General features: G+C 38.7%; 1 protein-coding gene across 9 annotated transcripts in view; it reads left to right on the top strand.

The window, feature by feature from the left end:
* Positions 1 to 10598, top strand: part of CYRIB (CYFIP related Rac1 interactor B) — a 95700-nt gene that overhangs the window by 32240 nt on the left and 52862 nt on the right. The window lies entirely within an intron of this gene.

The following is a 10598-nucleotide window of genomic DNA, read 5'->3' as shown; positions in this document are numbered from 1 at the left end:
CCCTTTTCCAAAGCAGTGCTTCCAAAAAAAAAAAAAAAAAAGAAGAAATTCTGCTTTTCCTGTGAAGCTGATCTTCAAGGTCATTACTTCAAACTTTTCTAATATCATTTGAGAAGAGCTAAATTCAGCATCTACTGTCTGATTTTACAATGAAATACATTTATGCATTTCTTAGTTATATGGCAGTAATTCTAAAAATCTCTCTTGGCTTTTGTAATTTTTCTTGAACAAGTTGGAAAAAGGTAGATTTTTTTTTTTTTTTCTTAGACAGGTGGAGTCAATATCCTTCCTTCTCCAAATTTTCTATGCAATAAGAAGCCTGTAGGCGAAGTTTGTCTCTGACACAGGAGCCCTGTCCTCAGCCTGGAAACTGTGATTAGCTCCTCCTTTGCCTATAGTACCTGTGACAAATAGTTGACTCTCTGTACCTTATCAAGTGGGACTGATTTAATTTTTAAATAGAAATAGTATGGTCATGGCTTTTAAACATGCTGCATTGTTTTAATAGCCAGCTACCCGTCAAAGAAATTATTTTGGAAAACACTTATGAAGGTTCAGCCCCAGAACTCTCCCGTCTCAATGAGACTTGCACCTCTTACTATTGACTTACATGTATTTTATCTAACCTGTGTTTATAGAAGACTATAGCATGTATAAAGATTGAAACAGTAATATCTGTACCTTTGACTTACCCAGAACAGAAAGGATGGAAGTGTGTTATCTAGTCTATTTGCCTGGTAATAGGGGATCTGTTCTATCTGCTTATCATATTTATAAGAAAATGATTAGATTTGCATTTGTCTCGTGGACTAGCTTCTGACTCACTGGAAGGCTTGGATAGAAATGCACATTCTATTACATAATACTTGTAAACATACTATTTATAATACATCAATATAAAATATATATTTAAACACATGATATGAAATACTCTGGGATATGCAAATAATTGTTTCAGAATTCATTAGATGGAGTATGCAATAGAATGAGCTGTACTAGCTGATCTGAGATATAATTTTTTTTTTTTTGTTGAGTGAAATGCTCTAATCCCACTTGCTTAATTTTTCTGGGGTAGGTGATTTGAAAAGGTCTATCAATTTCAGTGTGATGACAAGAACTGTAGTTGTCTATTACATAAATAGAAGTAGTCATCTAAAGCTTGGACTTAAGTTCACAGTTCTGCTTGCCCCAGCCTGTGTACTGGTTGGGCCACACAAAACAGGCTTGTGAAACTGGTCCAGACTTCAAACAAACAGCTTGTGGGCTTGTAGGAGTTTTAACCAGTGAATTTACCCATGTTAGTCCAGTGGTGTTGCTGGTAGAGCAGAGGAAGTAAGGCAAGAACTGTTTCATGTCTGGCAGTCACGGCCTAAAATATTTTATTTAAAGTGCTAGAAAGACCAAAGGAAATAAATACAGATCTTAACTTTATACTTTTGAACTTGCTGTGTAAAAAAGCTTTGTCTTTATAGCTAGTTGAATTGTCTGCTTTCTCCCATGTGAGGGTGGTTGGGTTTGGTTGTTTTCTTTTTTTTTTTTTTCCAGTAAATAGAGTAATTTGTATTCCAAATGAGGAATTTGTTTGCATTATTCACTCATAAATGTTAACGCCTTTCATTTATCTTGAAAATCCTTTGAGAAAATTCTTTGGCTGTGAGGAGCGTCAGGTTTTGCTTCTAACAGGAAAAAAGGTGTGCAGTTCTCTTGTCTGACACAGCAGAAGATGAGCCAAAGAGTTGAACTGTGGCCTTTGGCAGTTCTGTATCTTCCCCTGAATGCAAGGCTTTTCTATTAAAGGTTTTTTGTTTGTTTGTTTTTGGTGGTTTTTTTTTGTTGTTACTGTTTTTACCATGGTTTTTAGCTTTCTAAAAGAAGACCTAAGGATGTGACTCAACCTTGCAGAAGGAAGGAAACATGAATTGTAGGCTGCTCTCCTGTTCTGAACTTACAGCAGACCTTTGCAGAGGGCTCTGTATTGTTGTAGAAGTGTAGGACTGCTGTACTGTGCATGGCAGGCAGGGAGAGCTCAGCAGTGGGAGTGTTCTGGCTCTGTGGAAAAGACATTGCATGTGATGACATCTTGTGTGTCACTACAACAAAAGTAACCTACCCTCTCATTCAAATAATTTCAGTCCACAGGAGTATCAAATCCCATTCTTCATTCCCTATGTTTTTGGTTGTGGGAACAAAATGCTGTGTATCCTAGCTGGTATGAGAGGAGAGTTTGAGATGGTGGATTCAGGTTTGCTGAGACACTGGTGTGCTAACATGAGGAGTGTGCATAGGAGGATGCTAATACTATTGGTTCTCCATTTTTATAGATACTTTAATCATTTTGTCACTTAAGAGGTCTGAATATGATCATCACTGTCATCTGTTGTTCCAAAATAAATTTGTATTCAATACAAATTTAGAAACTGAAGTGGTGATCATAAATATTAAACTTCTTCATTTATGGTAGTATTCTTTGTCTAAAAATAGTATGCTAGCTAAGAAACAGAAGATGCCTTTCTTTATTCCACTTTTTCTAAGATCATCCACAGTCCCATGAAAGATACCTTCTTCATGGTGTTACTCTAACTAGTTTTATTTTCTCCTGACTGGGGGATGGACAATGTACTGCAGTAAAGTTTTATAATAAGTTAAAAACCAAGAAGAAAAAACGCAAAAAACTTCAAGAAGTCAGCACAAATAACCACTGGTAGTACCTCTGAGCCAGGGGAGAAACTTGCATAACCATACAAGCAGTTTCTCATGGCAGCTGAGGCAAGTGGCGATTCCCAGTACTTTAGTAGTATGAAGAAATTTTGGGAGATGACTGAGACCTGGTTGATGGCTGATGCAGGACTTCTGCAATACCTACTTGCTTTTAATCTGTTGGGTTCCAACTGGAGCTACAGGGTAAGTGAAAAAGGGGAGACTTTCAGGGAAGTAGAGATGGAAGGAGAACGGATGGCAGAAGATGGACTTTGTTAAAGCTGCAACCTTTGGGTTGCAGTGTTGGGTTAATGATCTGTTCAGATGCCATTTAAAAAAGTACAATTATCCAGGGCTTTTGGAATAGATTAAAGAAATTCCTTTAAGCTTCTGTAGATCAGGCTTGTTCTAATAAAGGTTGAAGAGTCCAAATGAACCGAACAAAACCCTACCATACCATCACTGCCTTTTTCTGCTTGTTTGCAGAGATTGAGTCTGCATGGATTTCAGTAAATGGTTGACCTAGTTTCTTGGCTAGCAAACTAACATAGATATCTACTTTTTGTTAAAGCTGGTTATAGACCCAGTTAACGTGTAAGGTGATTAGAAATCTTAGAAAGTAAATGTAGTTTACGAAACTGAATGCCTTAGACCTTGATTTTAAGGAAATTGAAAGGTAGTGTGGTAAAGGTATATTAAATAAACCATATAGCACTGGCTGACAGAATCAGGAACTTTTCTTCTCAACACTGGAAGTTGGTACCCAGTTATGAGCAATATCTGTAAAATAAACCAGGCTGGTTTTTCTCCCTCCCTTCATACAGTACCTGAATGGCCTATGGCACTTGCAGTCACTATTGGTTGGAGAGGCTGAAGATGTTCATATCAAATGTGCAGGGGTAACTTGTAGTTCAGGCAGTCTCTGCATTACCTCTGAAGTGGTCCCAAGGATATTTCCCGAAATACCTGCTGTTGGACTAGGTGAGCACTTCTGTGAATCCTTTTGACTGATTATACATTGCAAAAAACACCTATTTGCATTTATTACATAAGAGTGTAATGGGTAATAGTCTGTGCTCAGTGTCAAAGTCCTTTAACATTTAAAGAGAAAATTCAGGGCTTTTTTTTGTCTTAGGATTTTAGCAAATATGGAGACAAAGAAAGGATATTCCATGAAAAAATCTCATTACAATGAGGATATTCAGATTTAAGTAATGCTTGAGTTTATAACTTTTGTAAAAATAGGAAGATGTCTGTACTTATTCTTGTATCAGTGCTGAAAGTCAGTGTATTTGAAGCTAGTGGTAGTGCTGTTGTGATACTGGTTGTGAGATATTTTTGACACTGAAGAATAGAGTGAGGGAAACCAGTCACCTTTGTTATTAAAGGTTACTAGATGAAAATCCTGTACCTCGAGAGCTGTTTCTGAACTAGCCCTAAATGAGGACCTTATATCATTCCTGTGGTAGTTTTCATTATAAAAGATGCTGAATGATTATTCATGTATCACTTTTCAGGGTGGAATGTGAATTTCTAAAGCTGCTGATGTGGGCTCTAATCAAACCCCTCATCACCTACATACTGGCATCAGTCAACTTGTTGGCATTTCTGCTCTGCAAATCCAAATTTCATGACTGGGTTAAGTTTCAATTGGAGTATTTTTTTTTGCAGGAAGAGGAGGAGGTTAACCTGCTGAATGGAAAAGAAACAAGTTCTCCCTCTTTTGTTTGTATGATGCTAAGAGTTCTAAAAGTGCGGGGAGAGAAGGGCAGGAAGAAAATACTTGTTGATTAACAGCTACTATAATTTTCAAACAGAGCTGTACTTACCCTCTTAGTGTTGTTTAGTATGGAATTGTACAATTCTGTATAAAGGTAGTGCTGTATTTATTGTGTGGTTTCTTTTTAGTGCCAGTAGTGTTTTCTTTATTTTGTGAGAATACTATAAAAACTGAATTGTTGATACTGATCTGCACGAAACAGAACTTGATGGGTATTTGCTGCATGAAAGTGGGATTTTTCTGCTACCAGATGTAGTTCAGGGGTTTTAGTTATAGTGATTCCTGTTTGTATTTAAAATGTTGTGTAAATTGACTTTTTATAGCTATTTTGGTGGCTTTGCTTTTTTCTGATGTTTATGGTCTTCATGTAGTTCAACATGCTACATGAAAAAATGAAGAGCAAAGGTGCAGCAAAAACTTAAATAATATAACACAACCAACTTCCCACTACACCACAGCTTCCTACCTACCCCAAGCTCCACCTTATTGCTGCTGTGGGTTTGAATCCCCCACCCTAGTCCTGCATTAGGGAGGCCTGCACTTCCTGTGTGCTTTTGGAAAGGTGTTTGATGCTTTCCCCCCCGCCAGTTCTCCAGCTGCCAGGCTGGATCAGTGATAAGGCTACATCCCATCACATCTCCTGGGGTGCTGTCCTCATGGTATGGAATTGCTTGAGGCTCAGGTCAGTGTGGGAGGTGTCGGGGATGCTGTAGTCAGCAGTGAGCAGCTCTGGGCAGTTAGAGCATGCCAGTGCTGTAGTGGGAGATGCCTCTGCCAGAGCCAGTCCTCTGGGGACATTCCTTGGACCATCCTGGCTGGCCAAGAAGCAATCCAGTACATCTCATCAGGCAGTAGGAGGTCTCCTGCTGGGTTCCCAGTATCTTGGATGTGGAGGGCAGTGCAGTGTCTGAGTATGTTGCTGCCCAGAGCAGTGTGAGGTTCAATTACAAGCAAGGAACCTGAGTCCAGGCAAGCCCTGGTATCAGTGGAGGCTGGGAGATGGAGGGGTTCAGAGCAGCCTTGAGGAGAGAGACTTGGGGGTGTTGGTACATGAGAAGCTCGACATGAGACATCAGTGTGCATCTGCATCCCAGAGCCAAGTGTCCTGGGCTGCATTCCCACCAGCAGGGCCACCAGGTCAAGGGAGGTGATTCTGTCCCTCTACTGTGCTCTCATGAGACCTTATGTGGAATACTGTGTCAAGCTCAGGAATCCTCAGCACAGCAAAGACATGGAGCTGTTGGAGTGAGTCCAGAAGAGGCCCACAAAAGCAATCAGAGGGATGAAACACTTCTGCTTTAAAGGCAGGTGGAGACAGTTGGGGTCGTTCAGTCTGGAGAAGAGAAGGCTCTGGGGAGACCTTAGAGCACCTTCTAGCACCCAAAGAGAACTTGTGAGACAAATGGGGCCAGACTTTCAACATGGGCCACTGGCACAAGAGGCAATGGTTTTAAACTAGGAGGATCCCAGATTTGGATCCCAAATAAGGGAGAAATGTTTTGCAATGGGAAAAATGAAACAGCTGCCCAGGGAGTAAAGGTAGTAAATGCCCCATCCTTGGTAGCATTCAGGGCCAGGTCTGAACAAGCTGATTGAGTTGAAGATGTTCCTGCCTATGGCAGGGTGTTGGAGTAGGTGACCTTTAAAAGTCTGTTCTAACCCAAGCCATTCTGATTCTGTGCTTCTTGGCAGAAGTGATGCATTGGGAAAATCTGTTTTGAGATGTTTCTCTGATCTGGTGATGTGTTGATTTTGCATGATGCATTTATGGTCCGAGTTCTGTTCTGGTTCTGTTGAGTAGTTCAGAATCAGAAAGACAACTTAAAGCAAGTTAATTTTGTGGACTTGTGAATGTTTTGATCTGTTGTATATGCAACTACTGCTTCTTTCCTAATAGCAAAAGAGGGCAAAAGCTACACACATAGTTTAATCTTCTCAACTGGGAGAATTGAAATGAACTTTTCTCCAGCTAAAAATGATGAACAGTTTGGCCTAATCTGAAGTCCATCGGAGGCAGTCAATAACATTGTCAAGGAAAGCTAGAGTTTAACTCATTATGCTTTATATATTCGCTGTGCTGCCAGGGAAAGTAGCCTGGGAAACTGTAGGCATATGTAATGCTGGTAGTTGTGAAATATCCTAAAGATCCAAGATTTTGTTGTTTTGCATTTCATGTTAAACATAAGTCCTACCAAGAAGTTAAGCAGGACATCCTACCAGGATCAGATTTCTTTCAAACCAATGCTGTACTTCTGATCCTTTCAGAAATCTTTTCCAAATGTGCCATGTCTGTACTGTAGCCATTATTTAAGACCTTGGTTTACTATCCTGTTGTCTCAAAGCAAATTTATGCTAAGTACTGTTCTCCCAGATAGTGCTGACAGACTGTTCTGCTTAAATAAAATTGGGAATCACAGTCTTTGTAGTTGTGTCATATTCACAAAGAAGCGCAAACTCTAAACTGTATCTTAGTGTAAAACTGATATAAATTGTGCATGTAACTGAAACAGTAATTTGGCAGTACTTTTATGTGACTTTTTTTCAACTTACATGGATTTTGATTGCTGACTAGCAGCTTTTTGTGCACGTGTGTAAAGATGAAGAGGAAATGATGGCTGTCCCAGTTGCACAGCAGCACATTTTGCTGGCTACTGTTTAAGTAACTGGCACAGTCCTGTAAAAGGTGTCTGGGGAAATGAAAAAAAATTTACAAATATCAGCAAATTCTTTTTGCTGTTTTCTGTGTTGTACAAGGAAAAAAATACTTTTTCCTTCTTTTTATCTCAGTATCCATTAAGCACCACTTGGTGAGACCTGACTTTAGACATCCACATATACAACTATCTCTTGAGAATGGACTATATTTTTCTTCCCATGATACAGCTTGAAGTGATGATAAGTAGGAGGTCTAGGCTCAGGTGTATGAAAGATAGTTTAGAAAATAGATAGGTTAGATAGATATGAAGGTTAGGAAAAAGAGAAGAGAAACCAAACTGAAACTCAACTGATAATAAATCTCTGGTGTGTAAACTCAGAAGACGAGACTGTCTCACTATATAAATGTTCATGGTGACAGAGCTGAGTTTTATGGGGAATTTCTGAATACCTGACAGTCTCTGTGGTGTTGTAGTCTTTAAAGAGTAAAGCCAATGGGAAGGAAACTTTGATTTATCCTTAGGAGTTGGGAGGAATTGTGTTGAATAAACATGAAAAGTAAAATTGAAATCTGTTTGAGTATGTAACTGTAACTTGTTGACTGATTGTCATGCTTTTTGTGTCAAGGGCTGAGTGTGCTTGGGATTGGAGTTAGACTGAAGCATTGGTGTGAATGGCAATGTCTTTGGAATTAAAGGTGGTTGATGAAAGTTGCAGTTTTAACTCTAATCTGTAAACGAGGAAGTTGAGATTTTTTTTAGTGGTTAGGTGGTAGAAAGGTGTAAGTGTATACAGATATTAAATCCTGCAAGTACTTAGCAGGCAGAATTCCTCTGTTGTAACACAGACATTGATGGAATTTTGACTTTGTTGAAAAGACAGGCTGCTACATACTCTGTAACTACAGCTGCTTTCTTGGAGCCAGTTACATCATTGACAGCATTGCTTTAACTGTTTCTGGCATGACAGCCTTCCCCCCTCCTGATCTTTATATTTTTTTTTAAATTTCCTGCTTTCTCAAAGCTAACCTTTCTGTGCAGTGCAGCAATAAAAAACATGTCTTCCTGTCTCTCCTGGGAGATAATGGGGGCTGGTGATAAAGTGGTTAATATTGCCTCCTACCACTACCTCTGTCCAGTTGCTCCTTCTAAGCTTAAATAAATTTGTATTAGTTCTGTTCAGAGTTTATAGTTCATTATGTTCATTTTCAATGTCAGTGGTTTTAAGTCTCAAAACCTTCTGTCTCAAGGCTTTTCCCCTGACAGTATCAGGCTTGTAAAGAAGTAGCAATAATTCTTACTAATCCAATCTCAATAAATGGTTGTCAGTGACAAGTTACTTGTGGGGACCTGAATGGGTTATGTCTGTAACTGTCCTAAGAAATTTCATCATCCTTCCTGCTTTTAGATGTTTTTCAAAGAAAGAAAAAGCTGGTATTTCAGGCCAGCTAACCTTATTTTTGTTGAGAGAAGAAGTGGGCATTTTCAGGTCTGATGACAGAACAGATCTTTAAGGTAGGAACCACTTACTGTCTTGCAGATACTTTATATAGGATATCCTCCCATCAAAGTTGTGAAGGCAAATGCTTTAAAAAAAAAATTGGAGATAAATTTAATCCTGTGATCTTTGTCTCAAGTAATCTTCACTGTCAGAGTGATTCAGGGGTAACATGAGATTGATTGCCCTGATGCTTGTCTTTGAATTCTGTACAGCTGTGCCAGTTTAATATTAGTTTTGCATGTACTTCAGAATATATAATGGGAGACTCTCTTCACATACAAGGAAGTATTAAATTTGCCTTTTTTCTTTGCCTGTTCCTATATGTACCACAAATTTTCCTTAACTGTTTGTATGGTATCTCCTCACTGAAAACATCCAGGAATGGCATACCTTGATTTTTATCTCTTTTCTACCATGGAAAAGAACAAACTGCCAAGACTTCTGTGCCAATTAAAAATACTCTTCTGCACTTCTTTGTAATTATAGCTACCTAGAGACAGTGTAAATTAAAGAATCTTTAACAGTACATTAATCTAGACTGACTGAAGAGATACTGGGATTTGCTTAACTTCCCCTTTTAGTCAAGTAACAGAGGTAGGCTGAAAGCCTGCTTGCTCTTAACTGTGATACAGTACATCTGGAAAAATTAATGTTTGGAGTAGTTGTAAGTTAAGAGATTTATAAGAACAAGGCTGGTAGCTGCAGATACTTCTTCATTTTCCCCTCAGGTAAGTGCAAAGTTTATTCATATTGGAATAATTTGCTTCCATATACAGAGATTTCTCCCAGGCTTGTACTATTTGGCCTGGTCTCTTGTCCTCAAGTAGATTCCTCAAGTAGATGAAGGACATTTTTTTTTTTTTTTGTCTTTCTTAACTAAGCTGTGGATCTGGAGTTGCTTGCTCTTTAATTTTAGCATCTGAGTATCAATTCTATAAATAGGGAAAAATAGGCTTGGTTAGAATTTCTGAAAGTGGAAGCAAAGTCTTAAGGGTCAGTAATTTCAGAAGTGCTCACTTTCTATTAAATATCCAGCTAGATATTTTTAAAGAGTAAAAAGGTCAAAAGTAAGTTTTTTATTCTTCAGCACACTAAGGAGAAGGCTGAAAGCTATGGATTTGCATGTTGGGAATGGTGTTTATGGTGTTGACTTTAAACTGTGTTGCAACACTTGAGTGCTTTACTGATTTGAATGTGCCTGATAACAATGCTTGCACGCCAGAGAAGCTGGGTGAGGGAGCAGCTTGATGACAGATCCAAAGTCATGAACAGTTGCATAGGTGATAGAATGTATTAAAGCAGCATTAATACTCAAGCTTTCAAAAGACTTCACAGTTAAGAAAACTTTTGTGGAGCTCTGATTCCTGATGAAAGGTAGCAATATATTCGGGTTAAAACACTGTAAAACTGTTCTGTTGCTCTCTGTAGAGCATGTTTCTCTGTGTTCACCTAGGAAGGGTACTGATGTGGCTGAGTGTAATTTAGAGCTGTTTTTATGTAAAGAGTGCATGATGTTTAGGGTTCTTTGCCTCACATATTTTCCCACTGTAAGCGGACATAGGGTAAAAAAAAAAAAAATAGTGTAAGATGTGAAATATATATCCGGTATTTAAGCATTTTATTTACTTACTAGGACTTGCAATGGAAAACTTTGACAGACATAAAATTGATGATATGAAGTATTAATTTAAACCAGAAATTCTAGAGCTGTCCTTTTGTGCAAGACAGCAGCTTTGTGGGAGCCCAGAGTGCAGTGACTATAGTGAAAAGTTGCCATCAACAGCAGCATTCTGAAGAGTAGAATGGATCAGGTGTATCCATCTATGGGAGGGTTTCTGGCTGTGTCTCTTTTTCTGTCCCTCTCCCCCACCCCTTTTTTGTCCCTACCTGGTCTTAAGTAGACTTCTTTTCACCTTGGGTATCTTTTGAACTTCCATGTCACTCTGTGTGTGATGTAATTCTGCTT

Source organism: Lonchura striata, chromosome 2, assembly GCF_050655825.1.
Source record: "Lonchura striata isolate lonStrDom1 chromosome 2, ASM5065582v1, whole genome shotgun sequence".
NCBI classification, from domain to species: Eukaryota; Metazoa; Chordata; class Aves; order Passeriformes; family Estrildidae; genus Lonchura; species Lonchura striata.
This window is presented reverse-complemented; position numbering and strand designations above follow the sequence as displayed.